This window comes from Magallana gigas, chromosome 9, assembly GCF_963853765.1.
Source record: "Magallana gigas chromosome 9, xbMagGiga1.1, whole genome shotgun sequence".
NCBI classification, from domain to species: domain Eukaryota; kingdom Metazoa; phylum Mollusca; class Bivalvia; order Ostreida; family Ostreidae; genus Magallana; species Magallana gigas.
This window is the reverse complement of record NC_088861.1, coordinates 4,995,376-5,016,073: the sequence shown is the minus strand read 5'-3', so window position 1 is coordinate 5,016,073 and position 20,698 is coordinate 4,995,376. Positions and strand designations below refer to the sequence as shown.

The 20,698-nt window shown below is 29.7% G+C and overlaps 2 long non-coding RNA genes across 2 annotated transcripts; both read right to left on the bottom strand.

Moving 5' to 3' along the window:
* Positions 1 to 476: 476 nt before the first annotated feature.
* LOC117685360 (uncharacterized) lies at positions 477 to 2,178 on the bottom strand. The gene is made up of 3 exons (XR_010709062.1): positions 1,977 to 2,178; positions 1,774 to 1,832; positions 477 to 810 (listed from the first exon to the last, which is right to left on the bottom strand). It is a non-coding gene; the product is annotated as an uncharacterized lncRNA (long non-coding RNA).
* A 16,725-nt stretch (positions 2,179 to 18,903) lies between these two features.
* On the bottom strand, positions 18,904 to 20,316 carry LOC117692154 (uncharacterized). Its single transcript, XR_010709143.1, has 3 exons — positions 20,232 to 20,316; positions 19,272 to 19,421; positions 18,904 to 19,126 (listed from the first exon to the last, which is right to left on the bottom strand). It is a non-coding gene; the product is annotated as an uncharacterized lncRNA (long non-coding RNA).
* Positions 20,317 to 20,698: the final 382 nt, after the last annotated feature.

Here is a 20,698-nt window from a genome sequence, read left to right as displayed (position 1 = left end):
AATCTATCACCAGTAGAAGAGTACACTATGCACATGAAAATGTATTTAGATTTTGTCCCAGGACGTTGAAAATACAGAAAAAATACAAAATTGAATACATTTGTGGTGATACTGGCCAAACCCAATGATCCTTAACTTCTGACCCAGGGTCATAAATTTCAAAATTTAGGAAGTGGGTTTCATGAATATCATAACCATATACTCAGTTTACCTCAATCTGCTTTGGATAAAGAGAAGATTTTCTAAAATTAAATACATTTTTGCTATACGGTCATATTAGACCTACCCTAGGGCTTGAACCCCTGACGCAGAAGCGTCACAATTTTATAGAGGTTTTTTTTTATTCACATCATACATATAATCAGCATTTAGTTTTTTTCTAGTTTTATTCTTTGATTCCTTAGTCCTCATGACTTAGGTTCTGGATATTGTTAATTTTTAGATATCTGAAGTTTATTTCAATGATTGCATATTTTAAAGTCTTAGTTTTATAAATATGAAAATGCATAAGATATGCTTTTACATCATAATTTAATCATATTCTGTTTTAAATCGATTTGTTCAGAACCAAAATAACCTTCCCTGACCCTTCGACTTAGTTTAGGTATTTTAAAACATAACAACATTTTTAATAACAACGTATCCCTTTTTCTCTTTCTCTTTATTTACTATCTAACGCATAGTCTAAACATCCAAAGACGTGATTGCATGCTTTTTTTGGACAATGACATTCTTTCTCACACTCTACACCCTAGCCTGGATAACGACAAGAATACCAGGAATTTGATCCATAGTAACCCGAAGGGCAATCTACAACAACAAATACGCTGAAATGAATGAAAGTCCATTAACAATGTTTCCAAAAATATGATATTAGTTTGTTAACATGTATTAGTTCAGTTTGAATCTTTACGATGACAATTCTTACTTAACGTCTATTGTAAAAATTTAAGCAAGATATTGTAACTGTTAAAATGCATAGACAAAAATATGAGATTAATATACTAAATGTACTAAACATTTTAGTCTATAAAACTTTGTCTTTCTTAAAAAAATATTTTCCATTGTATATTTGTTGAATAGTGGATAAAGATGAAAATATACATATATTGCATATAAAGAATCAATTAATGACAAAAGAACCTTTATGCGCAGTAAATTCTCTGTAGACTTATCGGTTAATAAGCATGATTATATGAATACAAAGAAACGAAAACAAACTTTTAAGTTTAAGGTATGTCTTTCCAAGTCTTGATACACTGTCAGGTGTACTGTGGTTTCATTAATATTCAAGGGTATCAATTTTCGTGGATAAAGTGAAAATCACAGTTTCAAGGATCAATACAAAATGTTAATAGAAATTGCCCTTCAATAAACACTTAATTTCGTGGATCAACTTAAAAACAAAATCCACGAAAATTGGTAATCAACCAAAATTGATGAAACCACAGTATATGAGTATAATTATGTTATGAGGGTGTTTTGATACTCTTGGGAATAGTATAGTTCCTAAGAAGGAAACGTTTTCAAATTGTACGAGGTGTATCAAGAAGAAAATATCACTTAAATATGCCTTTATTTTAAGAAATTGTCACTTCTTTGAGTGCGGACTTTTACAATTATCCTTTTTTAAATCAATCAATTCCTGTTTCATTGTATCAGAGTAATTCTGTACAGTCATACATGTATATTTTACTAAGCGAATGGTCAATTTCTTTGACTTCATTAAGGCATGTGTATAGTTGATTGTTATTCACATTTTTATAAATATACCTGTGCAGTTTTGTATCGTTGGATTGTAGTGTTTATCCACTAGGCACTCTTTGGCTATGCTAGAAGACAACACATATTATGTATGCATTATGTATGCATTTTCAATATATCTTATATGTGTTTAACAACCATTATACTAACATGTATGAGTTAAAAAAAATATACAACAGCAAAGTGAACTAAAATCCAAAAAATAACCTTACCTCGTGCAGAATACAAGTGCACTAAAATAGAACAGTTGAGATATCGCTATGCATTAACATAGTTAATCATGTAATATATTCTCAAGATAAGTAATAGGTTGAACATGCATGTGGTGTGTACTATACTTTGTCAGGCACAAAAACCCGGAAATGAAATCGTTTGAGGTTATATTTTATTATTAGAACTTTACAGGGAAGTTATTCGTGTCAAAATATATGATTCCCTTTGATTGTAAATGTGAATAATTAAAAAAAAATAAAATGATAGTTAGAGAGAGAGAGAGAGAGAGAGAGATTGATTCTGTTATTGTTAGAAAAGAAAAGATTCGAATATAAAACCCATCATAATCATAAAAACATTGAATCTTAAGGATTACGTTTACTCGAGGTTTGAGATTTCATAATATATTTTTACAAAGTTCAAATCTATTTTATTTTACTGGCGGGCATGCGATTGGAAAAATCTTTCATTTAATATACATAAAAATTAATTCAAGATAAAAATATCTAGAAATTTTGATCATTTACCTTATATAATGTTAATATCAACAGAAGACAGAAAAAACAGTTCTAGGCAATCAATAGTTTTGAGTTCCTATCAGTCAGTTTTAGTCAAACTGGATCAAAAATGGCAAAAATAACCATTCAGGCCGTTAGATATATACAAAAGTTACAGAAAATGTACAGATACATACGAAAGCCGAGAAGGATCATTCGAGATTCGAGATTCGAAATACGAGATTCGAAATACGAGATTCGAGATTCGAAATTCGAGATTCAATATCTAAATTAACCAATCAAATCAAGGATCTGAAAATATGTATCCTAGCGACATCAAACTGTTCTAAATAAAAATCATACGTACATGCTCTTATATACAAATAAATGCTATGTTCACTTCTCCCTACCTTACTAAATAATTATTTGTATTTACTTTTACACAGAATATCTAAGTAGACTAGTAATAATGCAGTGTGCTTCGCGGATTTAAGTGATTTTGTTTGCCCTGGTGCATTTCCACCTGATGCGTTTGAACCCTAAGGTATTTAAATCACAGGTGCGCTAACACCGTTAAAATTAAAGCTTGCTACATGTAGTTGGTCTGCCCTACCCTAGCTACCTCCTCTCTTTTCTCGTTTTAGAGGCTTAATTATTGTCTATATATAATTGTAACAAATCAAATCAATTTCAAATTCTAAATCAAAACTGAATTAGACACTACAAAACTCTCTGTCTGTCTATCTGTCTGTCTGTCTGTCTGTCTGTCTCTCTCTCTCTCTCTCTCTCTCTCTCTCTCTCTCTCTCTCTCTCTCTCTCTCTCTCTCTCTCTCTCTCTCATATCGACAATGGCATTGCCATACCCTACAATACACTATTCTTATCTGGATTTTTGTCTTTGAGGTTGTAAATCATTATATCTTCTATGGTTTAAAACTTTATCATAACCTATATTTTGACATGTCAATTATTTCATTGAGTTTCGTTTCATAGCTAAAACATTTAGATTAAACAGATCTTTCATCGCTAGCCGATTTTTACACAGTTGGCGCGAATACACTTCGGGTTAAAATTATTCGGGGGGAAATACATACAGGGCAAACAAAACCACTTAGATTCGCAAAGCCAACAGTGTTATTTCTAATGTAATTGTTTATACTGTGTGGGGTTAATTCATCAATGTTAATTTAACCATTTTATAACCACTATATAAGAGCTATTAAGACATTTATTTGTAGGAAAGAGCATGTACGAATGATTTTTTTTTAGAACAGTTTGATGTTGCTAGGATACAGGTTTCAGATCCATGATTTGATTGGTTAATTTAGATATTGAATCTCGAATTTCGAATCTCGAATCTCGTATTTCGAATCTCGTATTTCGAATCTCGAATCTCGAATGATCCTTCTCGGCTTTCGTAGATACATATGCTTAGAATTACACTTTATTGACTTTACTTAAGAACTAGCAATCGAACATTAGCCTACAAATGCCGTAAAACAATGCATTCACTCGGATAATGCAAAGTATGCTATGCTAACAAATGGTATAAAAGATACAAGGATTCCTTTTATGAACGTGCGTAAATAACTGAAAGTAGTCATCAATGTTACCATTGATATTTTTCCTTTTTGTTCCAATCTCAAAACCATTTCATCATAAAACAACATTACTGATGCCCTAATTCATTTTAAGATCCGTTAAATTGAGAATTTCTTAAGTGACGCCTACATTTTTTGATAAATAAATGAACGTCATTAAAGTTAATAGTGCAACAAAGCAAACTCTTTGTAATAATCCTATCGTAGTGTATAACATGTCAAGGCAAGAGGCAATACATCGTTTTTAAAAAAAAATCACATTTATAATGGAAAAGGCATTACCACTTTTTAATTATAAATATTTTTGAGAGACATAGCTAATTTAAAAAGCCTTCAATATTTACGAGAAATACTTAAATAAAATGAATCATGCGCATCACAAAACTTGTTAAAATCTGAATAAAACTTTTTAAATATATATCTAGCACACAATTTTTTTACGAATTTTAAGGCGTATTTTTAAATGACAAACATAGCAATTGCGATGGTTTAAAATTTGTTTACGGTAATAATCAAATAAATTTATAAATTAAAGACGACGAGGAAGGAAATAAAATATAGAACACCTTTTTTAACAGAATTGTCCTTATCATAACAACACAAAGACACATTTTGTTTAGCACAAATGATTAGCCTTTTTTAATGAATTGCAGCTTAATACTTTTGAATATTCTATCTAAGAACAATTTGTACAAATGACGACGTCGAACAAGATAAAGATGGTCTAGTACACGTCCTCCAATGCGTGTATGAAATTAAATGGTCTAAATGGTTTAACAAATGGTTGACCAAAAAAGTTTTACTTTCTTTAAAAGTCCACATTAGCATTTGATGGTTTTACATTTGCGTTTATGATATACAAACTGCAAATATACCAAAGCATCATTCAAACGAGAATATAAATACATCAGTATGTATAAATGAAAATAAAAACAATAATATATTCTAAAGCAGGTTAATGAAAACTAATCATAGACTCAACTGATGAACACTATTTCAAATATATTAAAGAACGCTTCTTTTACAATGACAATTTCAAAGTTCAATAATCTTTAACATTTTGCATTAAAGCATAGATACCAAGCAAACGTCCAAAAATATACCAGAATGCCATTTGTCAATTATAAAACAATCGGTCCGATTGAATATTTAATATAGGCTCACATTTAAAAATTAGGAACAACTGCTAACTTCGTTAAATCATCAAATATAATATATGTTATAACGTTTTTCAGTAGTAAAAACTCTCCGTCCAAGTGGTCTTCTTATATATTATATAATTAATATATAACCAACAAATATATTAAGTAACATTCAAACATCAATATGAATACATCGATATGTATAAACAAAAATGTAATCAATAATATATTATAAGATGTGTTGATGAAAACTAACCACAGTCTTAATAATGATTTACAACATTTCAAATATATTAAAAAAAACATGATCTTGTGCAATAACAATTTCAAAGTTAAATAATCTTTTACATTTTATTTAGCATCATAGCATAAAAAAAACAATTTCAAGCATTTATTCCCAAAATGTACCAGAAGTCCACTGGTCATTTATAATACAATTAATCCGATTAAAAAAATATAACACATTTTACATTTTACCTAGGCTCACATTAAGAACATTAGAATCAATTTCTAGCATCGTTAAATCATCAAATATAATGTATGTTATAACGGTTTTCAGTAGTAAATACTCGTCTAAATCGTCTTCTTATTAAAACAGTTACAAATATAATTGAAAGTATGATGAGCAAAGCACCAGTTACTGTTGATGCTAATATCACAATTCTCACCACCATCGAGGAATTTTCAAACTGGTCCCCTTTAAAAAGAAAAGAACATAAAGTACGATTTTCGGTTAATTGCATGAAAAATATTCAAAATGATTAAATCATAACCTATTTCATAAGGCTCCGTAACTACAGTTGTATCCATTCCAACGGTGCATCCTATAACATTATTGCAGTCCGATTCATTGCATCTGCACATTCTTTGACATCCTAAACCATAATTTGGAAACCGACATGGTTTTGAACAATTGGGTCCATAAAAACCAATAGGACATTCTATGAATATTGAAATTAAAAAAAATAAACAAAATTGTTCCAAAACAATATAGCGAAATTATGTTTTACGAACATAGGAAATCCCAATATATCTTCATATCAGAAATTGAGAATGTTGATCTTGATTCTATTACAGAATTAATTGTTGTGTATTATTTGAAATGAAAGAAAACGTTCAAATTTACCTTGTGTTATAAACTTTCTAACTATATGCAATGCTTTGATATTTTCACTGTGACATCCCAATACATTGCTACAAAATTCGCTACTGCATTGGCAATTATTCTGACAGGAAAGCCCATAGTTTGGATATCTGCAAGGACTAGAGCAATTCTTCTCGTAAAATCCAGGACTACATTCTATGAAGAGGCAAATACACAGGTGAAATTAAATAGTCTGTTATTTTGAAACATAATTTTACAAATTATACTGAATGTCATAAAAAGTGCTATCAATACACGCATGATTTAAATCTTATTCCGTGATTAATTTCTTGCTTAATACCTCATTCATAAACGACATGATACATTGTATACAAGATTCAAATTATGTGAATAAGAATTGTTAAAAGTTACTTTATTTACCCGCTAGATAAGTTTTGAAATCTGAGAGGTTTCTTTTAAATAGTTGCATGCATTAAATAGTTTTAGGAAAAGGTTTTGCAACCTTTTATCAAGACCCATCGAGTTATTAAAACATTCTAATTAATACAAGATGTTTGCTACCGGCATTACTTTAATTTGGTTTACCAAGTACATTTCTAAGATATTATTGTTTGATTCTTTTAAGTAATGAAACAACTACTGTTCTCTAATCTAATCAATTGTCCATCAGTAATTAAAAAAACTTGAAGCAATAAAGCATTAAAAATTGAAAATTCAAAAATCAACCAAGTTATGTATACGGATTAAAATATATTCACAAAACTTAATGTTATTGTAATGTGTAGTTGTATTTCTTAAAACCGATTAAAATCTTTATTAAATCACAAAGTATAATGCAAAGAATATTTATAAAGTAACAGTTATAACATGGAGTAATATGTACCTCTGCAAATTCCCATCGTATTGTCCCAATATATGCCAGGTGAACAAAGTGTAGACATGTTCCTGGGAAACAAATTTTAACTAAGCAAAGATGAGGAATGATAAAAAAAATATATTCGAGTGGATACATTTTACTTACGATAATTGTAAAAAATCATAACCCTTAAAAGAATAAAATGAAAAATAAACCATCAGAAACATTTTCAGCATCTTTCACATTTTATTTTGAAACATGATTTAAACAAATTAGATTTTATGGTTAACATAGGAAATGCATATAACAGGAAACAATTCAACTGTGGATCAACGGAACTAATTAAATTCATTTCTGGAATATAATAGTCTTATTATTGTGAGGTTAGTCAGTTTCAATGATAAATTGAACTTGTAGAATTGAACTATATTTGAACAAACCATAATGAATACAATACAAGTTATTATAAAAGCTTTTAGTAAAACCATGTGTTCTATAATTAAAATATATCAATAAGGAAACGTTAATCTACACAAACATTCAATCAAATATTCAAAATTGTCCGTTTAAGCTCCAAAAATTAAGGATTCTCTAGAAGCATTGTCTAGCCGTGTTACTATTTTTTTTTTTGATAATTGACTAATAAAATTAATTTTTTTGAAAAACGTATACATTTATATATAATTAAATATGAATGACTTGGTCAAACAAAGAGCAATAACTGGGATAACTTTGTATTTTGGGTTAAAATAGCTCACTTCATAATAGAAACTAACGGGAAACTATTTTTTTGGTTTAAAACACATCCTACCCCCTTCCCCCGTGAAACAAAAAAAATTATTTGGGGGTTTTTATATATTGTTGTTTAGCATATTCATATCAAAGAATTTGTCGTTTCATGGGGGAGACATATGTCTTTAGACCAAAATACATTCCAAAAAAGCATTTTGCTTTGTTACGTTTCAAAAAATAATTAACAAATATGAATAAACATAAAATTTTACTTTAATATCTAACGTAAACATGTGATTATCTTCTTTTCTGCCCATATCGGCCGCTAAGTAATATTTTTTAACTCATAGAGACCGATTTCAATGAAGAAATTTTTAGATTTTTGAAAGCAAAACTTTCGTTTTTAAAATAATTATTTGATTGAAAAATTTACTTTCATATCAATAAAATTAGGAATTCATTATACTTTTTTGTAGATCAGTTTGTTTCTTTTAATCCTTATGTTTTATTTGAAGCATGCAATTGTGTATTTATCTTGATATATATTAGCGATTAGTACCAGACAATTCAGAAATAGAAGGTTTTTTGTTTCTTGTTAAGCATCGCATATTAAGCTATTTTCATTCTTATTACATCAAAACAGTTTAAATTGGGTATTTAACAAATTCTTCATTTTTATTTCATTAGATTATTTCTCTAATGTATGCCCCATTTTTAACCGTAAGGTTGTCATTTTAATATAAAAATCATAAAAATAACAAATTAAAGCTATCAACTTTAAGTAGCAACAAACACTCATGAATATTTAGTATGATAGTAATATAATAGAAATTTAGATGGAGTGAGTTTGGAATAAATCTTATTGCGGAAAACCATTTTGCTGAGAATTCGTGTGAGTATATTTTGTATGAAAAGATCACATTAAATTTGTATAAATGCTATTTACACATACATTGTAAAGAACAATTCACTGCATTAAATGATCACTTGCTTCGTCAATTCACAAACCAACGAAAAAACAATCAAACAAACACAAAATTAAAACTGACACCTGTTTACAAGAACTAAATACTGTGAATGTTTAAAGTGTATTTTCAATATATTTTAATGATCTATGTGTTAAAATGTTTAGGTGTTAGTAATAATTTCCCCTTTCCTTTCAATTTTGGTGCTTGTTATTATTACCATGAATTTGGATTTGTGAAATCATTTTGTTGTTTGTTGTTGTGTAAGTATTAAATAACGGAAGTCAAAATAGGCATTGTATTTATTTATGTTTTCCGCGAGTTTGTTTCCTATTATTGCATAAGGAAGCAATAATTGGTATCCATAGTGTACTAAATTTAGATATATAGAATTTTATCAGTTAATGTAAAGTTCTAAATTTATATTCATATATAGAAAAGAACAAACAAACAAACAAACAAACAAAAACTAAACAAAAAAAAAACAAACAAACACACAAATTAATCATTAACTTTTAACCAATACGTTTTCAAAGATATCATTGACATTATATGTTACAATTGCAAATAAAGAGATACAAAATACCAGGAGCTTATTCACTCTCTTATTCAATTTTTTAAGCATTTAAGAACAAGTGAATAATGTCAACTGACTTGGTGTATACTTCATTATTAGATTTTATATTTTAAAAAAAATATTCATTCAAACTCAGCGAACAAAAATTCATATAACTAAAGAGACGAAGTATCTTTTTTTTGTAATGAAATTTTTCTAGAATAATGTCAGTTAGTGAATGCCTTATAAAATACCACGTCATTGACTTTGAATTATTGCTAAAGCTATACACAAGTCAATTGAAATAATGTGATTACTGGATATACCAATTTTAGGAATTTTAGGTTTACTTAAAATGCTTTATATATATAGATTTTGCAATTTTTTGCCCTACCAGTTTTCGCACTTTTTAATGTGTATTTTCAAGAAGTAGAGAGTGCTCTATTTAGTCATGTAATGTTGGTGTCATCATTTGACCAATGAAATTAAACGCGGGAATTTTAACGACTCTCTTTGTTTAGAAAGACGCACCAATTTACTTTCTTTCAGGAAGCCGCACGGGTAACACCTTTGAATACTGATTCTGTTCCTTCGGACTATTTCTTTAAAAATTCAAACGGTAAGCGTTGTATATACTATAAGTCTTATGTTTGTATGTTCGTCACTGATCTATTACAAACAATTTTAATTTATTATCTAACCCCCAACAATGAGCTCAACCAAAGTGTTGATTTTCGGACACTCTATTGTCCGTCGTTCCCATCATTTTCTTATCGATGAAGATTTAATTTAATATATAGATGATCTGGGTATTAACTCACATCAAATAAGGTACAAAGGAAAAGGGGGTCGTACTATTGAAGAAATTTTATGTCACGATGTACCTTTCATTAAAACATTCCAGCCGGATCATATCATTCTTATGGTTGGGGGCAATGGCGTAAGACGATTATATTCACCGCAGGAACTTGCATGCAAACTCCTAGGAGTTGTATCAGTTTTGCATAAAAGGTGTAGTGTTTCACAGATTCAATTGTATGTAAATTACTTTCAAGATTTAGGCAGTCAAAAACACAAGTACTTTTGATGATATTATTATTATATGCGTGCATACATACATTTAATGATATAATGGGTCCGTTAGAATCCCGCAGGAAAATTGTTTTAGGTGTTACACTAAACTGCTGATAAAGATATGATTCAAAATGTATATCTATTTATATCTATCTTATTAAACGATTCTCTTCATATATCAACAAGGATACACAACATAATACGGTATATGGCAACGGAAAATTTCGTTAATGTTTAAGTGTCTTTTGAATATTAGAAAATACTAATATAGATTAATAGTAAAATGCATTGTTTTACTCTTTTTCTTACTTGTGTAATTTCCAATATTTTATTGACTTTAAATCTTATGTTCAGTCATGAACAAGAGCTATGTGATTGAGAAAATAGAAAGAAGTCACTTAGAATAAGAAAATATCAAGAAGCCAAAAAAAAAGAACAGTAATTGGAGCCTTCTTTTATTTTTCTGTCGAATGTATTTAATGCCTATAATAGTTATTTTTATCAAATATAAAGCATATAAATCTTGTTCAATCTTTTAAAACACAAATATAGTTATGTTTTGCAACAGATTAGGGGTGTATAAGAAACATCGCTTAATGAGTGTGTTTAAATGTACATTGTACCTGAATTTGAATATGGAGAGAAAACATAATTTAGTTCAAAATCTTACTAAAAAGAAATTAAGGATTGTTATATTCTCTATCGTATAATGATCCCATGAAAACACTCAGAATATTTCCGCATGTATGGATGTATACATTAAAGTACCATAGAAATGTGTATCCATTGTTTAAACTCTTGTGAATACTTCAGCTGAAAAACGTCTAAATAATTGATTTTTTACACCGAAAACATACTACAATGTGGTCATATCCGATTACATATTATATGCCTTCTCATTGGACTCAATCAAATTCAATCAGCAAGTTATAGGTGACAGAAATTTACAAGTAAAACAAATGTATAGTTTGATTATTTGAAGGCAGAATCATTCATCTTACAGAATTTATTTTTCACGACATTTTAAAAGATTAAAGAAAACGATTCACATTCTCTGTGAACGTATCATAAATTGATTATGAATATGACTGCACTTACTATAAGTTTTAAGACCCTGTTATTTAATTGAACGTCAATGAAGAAAGTTATATATACATGTACACTTTTCTTGGAGTTCCACCTCCGTCCCGACCGAGGCCTCTAGAACCCATTCTCCTAGCAGTGAGCGTCCACCGCGCTACCCACTCGGCCATCTAGGCAAGAAAAAATCTTGCTTACGATGACGAACGAAATCTAGAGCGCTGGCTGCGCACTACACAGTCGCTTAAGATACAGGTGGAATACAGTTAAACGACAATTTGAGAGGATCGGAACGATACACATTGCATAGATACACACATATATTATAAGCACAAACATTGCAATAACTCTGAAATTAACATATACCTGCCCATAGTGAATGATATAGATATATATAAAGCACAGAGAAATTCACTTCTGTTGAAGCTCCACCTCCGGCCCGACCGAGGCTTGAACTCCCGACCTCTGGAACCCATTCTCTTAGCAGTGAGCAAATTGTCGTTTAACTGTATTCCACCTGTATCTCAAGCGACTGATAGGAGATTTTATCAAGGGATTAATGCAACAATTTATACCTTTGATTTAATTCGTTTGAAAATCCTTGATGGATAAACGACTCTCGCAGTGATCGGTGCAGATTAATTGTTAATATCTTTATAATTCCCCGAAGTTCCTTACACATCCCTTAGATGGACCAACTATTATCTGCATTAGCCCCCATATACCCATATCACTTCTATATTTTTATTTTTTAATAAGGGGGAAAACAGCCTTTTTTATACAAACAAAAACTTCCAAAATTTACATGTTACTTTTAATGGCGTGTCAAATTATTATTCTAAAATGGACGGTAGGGATCATGTGTAATGAGTATGTGGTTAACGTAATGACCAAAATAGACAATATTTTTTAGTGTATTGTTTTAGGCAGTCTGTATGCACGGAAATATACTAAAGCAAATTTTATATGTAAGATCCCTTCAAGGTGTTCATTTATAAAATATATCTTTTCTTGTTTGTCTGACAGCGATTTACCTTTCACTAAAATAGAGCATATTTACTGCAGCTTTTTAATATTCTTTTATATCATATACCTAGTAGTGTATCAGCCCACGTGTTTTGCACTAGGTGAGAAAGCAACTGGAAGCTAGGGCTGTATCACCCTTGGGGCTGATATTTCTCTTTCTCAGTCCGTCGTCAAGGGGGTTTTTTGCCCTCAAATTTAAAATCGCTTATTCCCAAATATCTTTGCTTTAAATTAGGACTACATGTAGTTTGTAAAATAACGATAGAATAACAAATAAATAATACCAAGCATCAGCTGAAACGTCTGAATATTTTTATTAATTGCTGAAAATTGAAAAATAATATATCAAAAATAGCGCCAAAGAGTGATATGTATCTAAGCAAGGGGAGGTAACCTACACAACGGTTGTGTATTCAGAACAATAGCACGCTTTATTTAATATCAATCAACATTTAAATTATGGAGGATATCGAGAAGGATGGAACGAGACTAAATCTTAGAAAACCATATTAAACTGTAAAATTAAGTGTTTAAAGTAACAGACGCGCTTATGAACGTTCTTAAACAACTTGCTATGCTAAAACATTATGGATTTTCATGAATGGAATCTGACAGGAAACTAACGAAATCCCTGTGAAGGAATTTGACTCGTTGCGAAGGATGGAAATTTCTCTCTCGATTATTTTGAAGATATCTAGAAGATAATGCTTCATTTCAGACGATAGACTCTCTTCTACTGTATTTCAAACGACCATGGTTTGTCAACAAAGTCCGACAACTCTTACTGTTCTTAACACAAATAAAAAAGAATAAAAACGAACTAGTTTTGGAATGGGAAAATCTATAGCTTTATCATAAATTACATTCCTTGTTTTGAATTTGAATAAAAGTCTTTGATTTTAGATATATGATATAAACAACATCACACTGTTGTTTTGATCTTGTCACTGGCATCAGCCCTCGGATGGTATCGGCCCGCGCCCTTCGGGCTTGGGCCGATACCATCCGACGGCTGTTACCAGGGACGAGATCAAAACAGCAGTGTGATATTCTATATAAAGCAATATAAAGAGCATACACATAAGATGAAAATAAATCAGAAAATATTACCAGGTGAAAGATTTCACTACTAAGAAATAAATAGCAAGTTTAATCATTGTATAGGACAACCATGGCGCTAGTTTGCCTCAAAAAGGGATTATTAATGGCTTTTTTCCACAGCTTCCACTCAATTGTGTCATTTGAGCAATGCTTTGACAACAATTCCACAAAAAATATTTCCAGCAAGAAATTTGCAGCTCATGCCTAATGTAACTTCATTGGGAAATAAAAATATCTAGTTTCGACATATATTTTGGTTAATATGTATAAAATGGTGTCATAATGTTTTATCATATAATTCATTGTATACTCTAACATAATAATATTGATTTGTAGCATAAATCTGTTCAACTGTTTTTGATAAAAAAAATAATGTGATTTAAAATCATTTATATTGAGCGACGAGTTGATTATATTTATTTTAGAGATTTTACAATGATAGTCTATTGAATTCCTATTCAATAGTCTCAAAGGTTGTTTTAATATTTTGTTTGAGCTTTATATATTTGATATGAAATCATTACTAAAACATCGTCTTTGATTTTATAGATTGCTAAAATTGCTTTTCTATTACAGAGCATACCTACATGTAGGGTCTACTTTAATTGGTTTGATGATTCAAACTCATTACAAAGATCATACACAAAAATATATGTTGTACATTTGTCTTATTATCCCTTGTCAATTGAACTAAACAAAAGCGGCGTTTATAATATTTAGACAATTTACACCTCAACATAGCCATTTTAGTCAATCGGTTCCAAGTGTTCATTTAATTTTCGGAATTCTCTGCGATTAGTCTGTATGGTGACGATGATAGTCTGTCATAAACACGGCAAATTGAACGACAATAGTTACATTATTTCAAATACATATATAGAATGTCGACTTTTTCGCGACTAAATACACTTTGATACCAGCATCATTATTCAAACAGGAACAAGGCAAATTCAATCATCAGCATAAATGAAACAAAAAGTATATGGTTTATGGTGGTTTTCATGTGGCAATGTTTATAAATGTATAATTCTATTTTGACGTTAGCAAACCTTAAAGTTCGCTACCTTAGACATTAAAAGTGGATTTATTAAATGGTTTACAGTAATATGTGTTTAAAGATTTAAAACAATATATAAACTTTCTACACATTTAAAGATAACGTTCATGCACACGCAGCATAATGGCATACGTTTAAACACTCATCTTTAATCTGGGTCAATTTAAGCAAAAATCAACAAAACAGTATTCTATAGATGACTATTACACAAGATTAACATTTCGAAAACATATGATGAGTATTTTCGTGGTTTATTTAACGTATCCAATACCTTACAAATAAAATTCTCTTGAAAGGGTGAACAGAAAGGGAAGGGCTTCCTCTATTGATTATGCGTAACAGTATAATTGTATCTACAGAGTTCTCCTTCGCTACATGTGTTCTTTAATTTTTTATTCGTTTTTATATCATTTGGTAAGTAAACTGCATACAAGCATACACAGAAAGCCAATTCCATAAATTTTAGGATGTTTTAAAACATTTAGAAGCAAGAAATCATATTGACGCAAGCGTCAAATGGGCCGCAAAAAATATAATTGTTGTATGAATCATTGGTCGTTTACATTAAAACACACTACAAAGAAGAAAATAAAAGTTGGTTGTACTAATTTTTATGGTAAATTTTAATATACTTTCAGCAACTTGTTTTGAAGTTTAACATTTTACTATTATCATAAAGAATCGAGTTCGTTACTGTAAGCATTTCTAACGGTAATTGTATGATCATTGCCATAGATTGAAGTAATGGAGAACGCATTGATTTGTACATTACTCTAAGACAAAGTTCAACTCATTATTTTTCTCTTGGAGATTATGTATTTCAAACCATTTTGGATTTTTGTTGTTGCATTGCATTAATTTAAAACTTAATGCATTAGTTTATATGATTTCAAGGGACCACATGATAAAATAAAAATGGATAAGTTTAAATTTTCCAGTCAATTTAAAATTTCATTTATGTCTTTTTTTGCGTAAATAATTGATGTGTATTTCATTTCATGATATTTTCTACCACATTTTACATGGAGATATAATAAATACACATACAAAGTCATTTTATTTGACACAGCACATAGAAATTCACATACAGCATTTACATAAAATTTAATGACATTCAGGTCTTTAGTATTTCAGGTCTTTAGTAGGTCCTACATATCTATCCCGATGCATTGTTTTGAAAAGAATGAAGAACTCCGAAATTTTCCGAATAGATTATAGTCTCGATAAAAACGCGCTAAGCACGACAGTCTACTAAGTCAATCGCAACTTCTTGGGCCTTTCCGGCAGGCTTGGAAAAACACCCGAGAAGTTGCGACTGTCTACTAAGTATGACCTTTTTTTCATTTACGAGTAAAACAAAAAATATGTGATATTTTTTAAAAGGCATAAAACATATATCTACATGCAAATTTATTTTTAATGCATTAAAAGGAGCATAATATTAATTCTATTAAAAAAAACTATTCCGCAAAAACGCAGTAACAATATTTAAATGTATATCAAATAACGTACCGCCTTCCGGCGGTCCGTAATAATGCACATTTGAAAAGAAAACGCGCTGAATTCTAGAGTTTTTTGTTTAGAAAGGGCATGAATCAAAAATTTTTAAGTAAGATTTGCCTATCTTATCACATTACCCAGTCATTTATATTGTCGTCGACGAAATATTTCTAGTAGCAAAATAAATAAATTAATTTCTTTGCACTTTGACGTTTTTACATTTAGCGTTTAAAAGTAGAGTCATAAACATTCTATATGTTTTTTTGTAAGATAATTGATTGGGTTTTTTTTTTTGTTTAATCTAATTCGAAATCTTCAAATTTTTTAAAGTACGTGTTCTCATAACTTGCATATAAATCATGCTTCATGCGATCAAAATTCCCATGGATGCAAAATTTTAACAACTTGTGTCTATCTACGTGTATTTTTACTATTTGTTTACATTATTGTTCTATACTTGGTTATATTAGAGTTCTGCTGTAAACCGGAATGGGAAGGATTAGTTTTTTTCAGAATCAAACAACATACACGATGGCGAAAGACGAGAAAAATATCAGTTTTTCTATTTGTGATTAAAAATTTTCTGATCATGTTCTATTGTAATATATTTGATAATGGTAAATGTGTTGGGTGAGTTTCTTTGTCTTTGTTTTTGTTAAGGACTATTCATTCGAGTACGGTAATATTATTCATATCAAATAATTACCACTTAATGAATAAATATAGATCAACGTTTCAGCCTTGTTGCATTGATTACATCTGGAACGAGGAAATGGGAAAATGCGTCCGTAAGTAATTAAATTTGTCCTGTTTTATTCGTGCTATGCATATCATATTTAGACTTATTTTAAAATTAAAATTTAGGACAGTTAGGTTTCTGTGTACATGTGTCGACTGTCTGTAAGAAAACATTTCATTTTCACAACTTTTTAGGATTACAAAGCTTTTCTGTCAATTAAAGTAAACTAAATTTTGTAAAAAGATATTTCTGACATGAATTTGTTTTACAAAAAAATTATCTACATAAGCAGAAATGGATGCAAAAATGAATTTGAATAAATTCTGACAAATGACAGACAGCAAAAAAGATTGCTGAATACATATTTGAAAATATTTAAATTTGACACATAATTGTATAAAAGGAATTTAATCAATTTAAATTTCAGGTACAAAGACGTTCAGAGAAAGTTCAACTTAAACATTACTAGAGTTATCCCGTAATAATTAGAAACGTTTTTGATAGTTAAAGGTTTTGAAATGTGTATTCAATGGTCGTGTTTTGTTGACCTTCTGTATTGGTATTATTAGGTTGCATGGCCGGTTTCTATGGCGTCAACTGTACAAAAACATGTCGTTATCATAGCTATAGCACTGATTGTCAACAAAAATGTTACTGTGCTGAATACCAGTGTCAGGTAATCATAGGATGCGCAGATTTTGGTGGGTAAATTGCATTAATAGGCCTGTTTAATCTATGCAAAACAAATTTCTTAAAACGTATATCGATATTCCAATGTACATTTAATATATCAAATCTCTATAAGAATCCTGGTCGTATACCTTTCTCAAATTAAAATAATTATGAGCACATAAAGTTTATGAATTTCTATGTTTTCTATACTATTGATTACGTTTATCTTATTTAACAGGTAGTGATAAAATGACAGTGGAATTTCCAACATCTAATTACTTACTGGGGTGTATCGTATGTCTTCTTTTTATTCTTGTCATCTTCAAGGTCATAAAATTGATCCCATCCTACAGTGGGTACTTTGAAATCAGACAAAAATTAAACCGTCAGTCCACACAAAGAAGGTATGATTCCATAATATTTGACGTCTGTTCACCTACCGATACTGTTCTACAAAACTCATTAAGAGGAACAAGAGAGAAACGATGACACTGTTTGAAACAAGTTAATTACTGTTACAAAAGGACTATATGAAAGTGAATGACAAACTAATGTACCGACATTCATATTTCGAGAAGCTTTAGTTTCAACACAGTCTTTTCAATTGCTTATAGGAATATGATGTTTTAATGTTTATTTAATTGCATGATTTAATCGTATATCGTATATTGTATTTTGACTGCCCTGCCATTGTCAATAAAAATAAGATAAAATTGGGTGACTTGTTTCTCAACATATGATTTGTAAGAATTCTAAAATATGCCACTGATTATCAAAACATTTGAATTTTACTTTGATCAGGATTAAATATAATTGAACATTGATATTATCTTAACCATTCATTAGGTGCATTGCTGATCGATTATTGTTTTCATTCTATTCATTTTTATTCATTGAAAGAACAGAGTTATAGTCCACAAACTAGAAAGAAATTATGTTAAAAGATGTACAAAATCATCAATAATACGTAAATCATTACAAAAAATAACCATTCAAGCTATAAACACAAATCAAAATGTGTCATTTTTCCTCACTTTTATTTCAAAATTATCACAATTATAGTACATAATTTCTGTAATTCGACACCTTAAAAATGTTAAAGGAGTGCAGATTTAATTAAACGTCATAGATTTACAATAGAAGTAAAAATCAGTATGACGATTAATGACAAGACAAATATACACGACTATATAAAACAATTCTTAAAACATAAGTAAATGTTCTTCCTCCATTTTTGGAAAACACAAATATTAATCTCGATTAAACAAATCCTTTCTATAGCTGCATGATAAGTTCATCTTCTCTCAAGTCTGACGAAAAGTACTCTTCGCAGAAAGACACAGGAAAAAGAAACAAACATCACGAACAATCCCAAAGACATCATCCCTATAGTGACATAAATGGCATGAATTGAGCCTGCAGAGATTTCCTCAGGATTAGCAGTATCTAGATAAAAATTAATGATAAAACGTGTTGTTTTAAAGAAAAGTGTCAAATTTATCATTCATTCGTTTAAATGTTTTAGTCTAACTTTGAACACACTGTAACTATTCATTAACATTGTCATTTTTTCGAAAATATTTCAGACTACCTTTGGGAGTTATATCAGTTGTGCCACAGCCGATATTTATATCACATTCTTCTTTTTCACAGTCAGAACAGTCGTGTTGGCAATTTTTTCCATAATTTGGATATCTGCACTGCATCGAACAGTTGTTCCCAACATAACCAACCCGACAGTCTATAAAATTAAGCTTATGTTTAAGACAATATGAAGTACTCTGCAAAGATTTGTACTTAATCCATAGTAGATATTTTTGATAAATTTTAATTCATTGTTTTAGTCCTTTTTAGCATGGTTTTCACATTTCTAAGAAATTATCGGTATTATATGCCCTTATTTGATTTTAATGTCTTTTTCATATTACTTTTAATTTTAATTATAACAAAATTATGACATTTCTATGATTTTTTTTTGGGGGGGGGGGTACAGAAAACTGTTAAAAATAGTTTGACAACAAATAAGCAATGGTCATAAAAATCAAGTACTATACTTTATTTCATATGGTATTATACCAATCAATACCAAAAACTAATTTTGTCATTAATTATATTATTTTTCTTATTCCTAAGACATACTCCATTGTAAAAAAAAAAGTAACTATTAAAAAATTATCAAAAATCTGTAAACAAGCACGTCGCATGGGGGCAGTCTTTTGCGCAGCAAAGATTTTTCTTAAATTTAGATACAAAAAAATTGAATTAACATGGAGTCCCCCCCCCCCCATCTATATGGGACCATGTCAAACAATTGAATTGAAAATAAGGAAATAAACAGTGAAATTGAAATTAAAGGTATACGTGTCTAGTAAACTACACTATTGGATTACTAACCATATAAACGAGGTAAACGTAGAATAATAAGTGAGAACACAACTTTGGCGTTACAATTAATTGTAGAAACGAAAACCTAAATCAAATTTATATCATTACTTCTTATTAGGGGTTTACGTTCTTAACGTCACGATAAAAATACATTTATGTGGCCTACCTTTCGAATTTACAGAGCTGAAAATCAGAAAAACTGCCAAGACAATTTGGTATTTCATTTTAATGATCTATGTGTTAAAATGTTTAGGTGTTAGTAATCATTTCCCCTTTCCTTTCAATTTTGGTGCTTGTTATTATTACCATGAATTTGGATTTGTGAAATAATTTTGTTGTTTGTTGTTGTGTAAGTATTAAATAACGGAAGTCAAAATAGGCATTGTATTTATTTATGTTTTCCGCGAGTTTGTTTCCTATTATTGCATAAGGAAGCAATAAATGGTATCTATAGTGTACTAAATTTAGATATATTGAATTTTATCAGTTAATGTAAAGTTCTAAATTTATATTCATATATAGAAAAGAACAAACAAACAAACAAACAAAAACTAAACCAAAAAAAACAAACAAACACACAAACAAATTAATCATTAACTTTTAACCAATACGTTTTCAAAGATATCATTGACA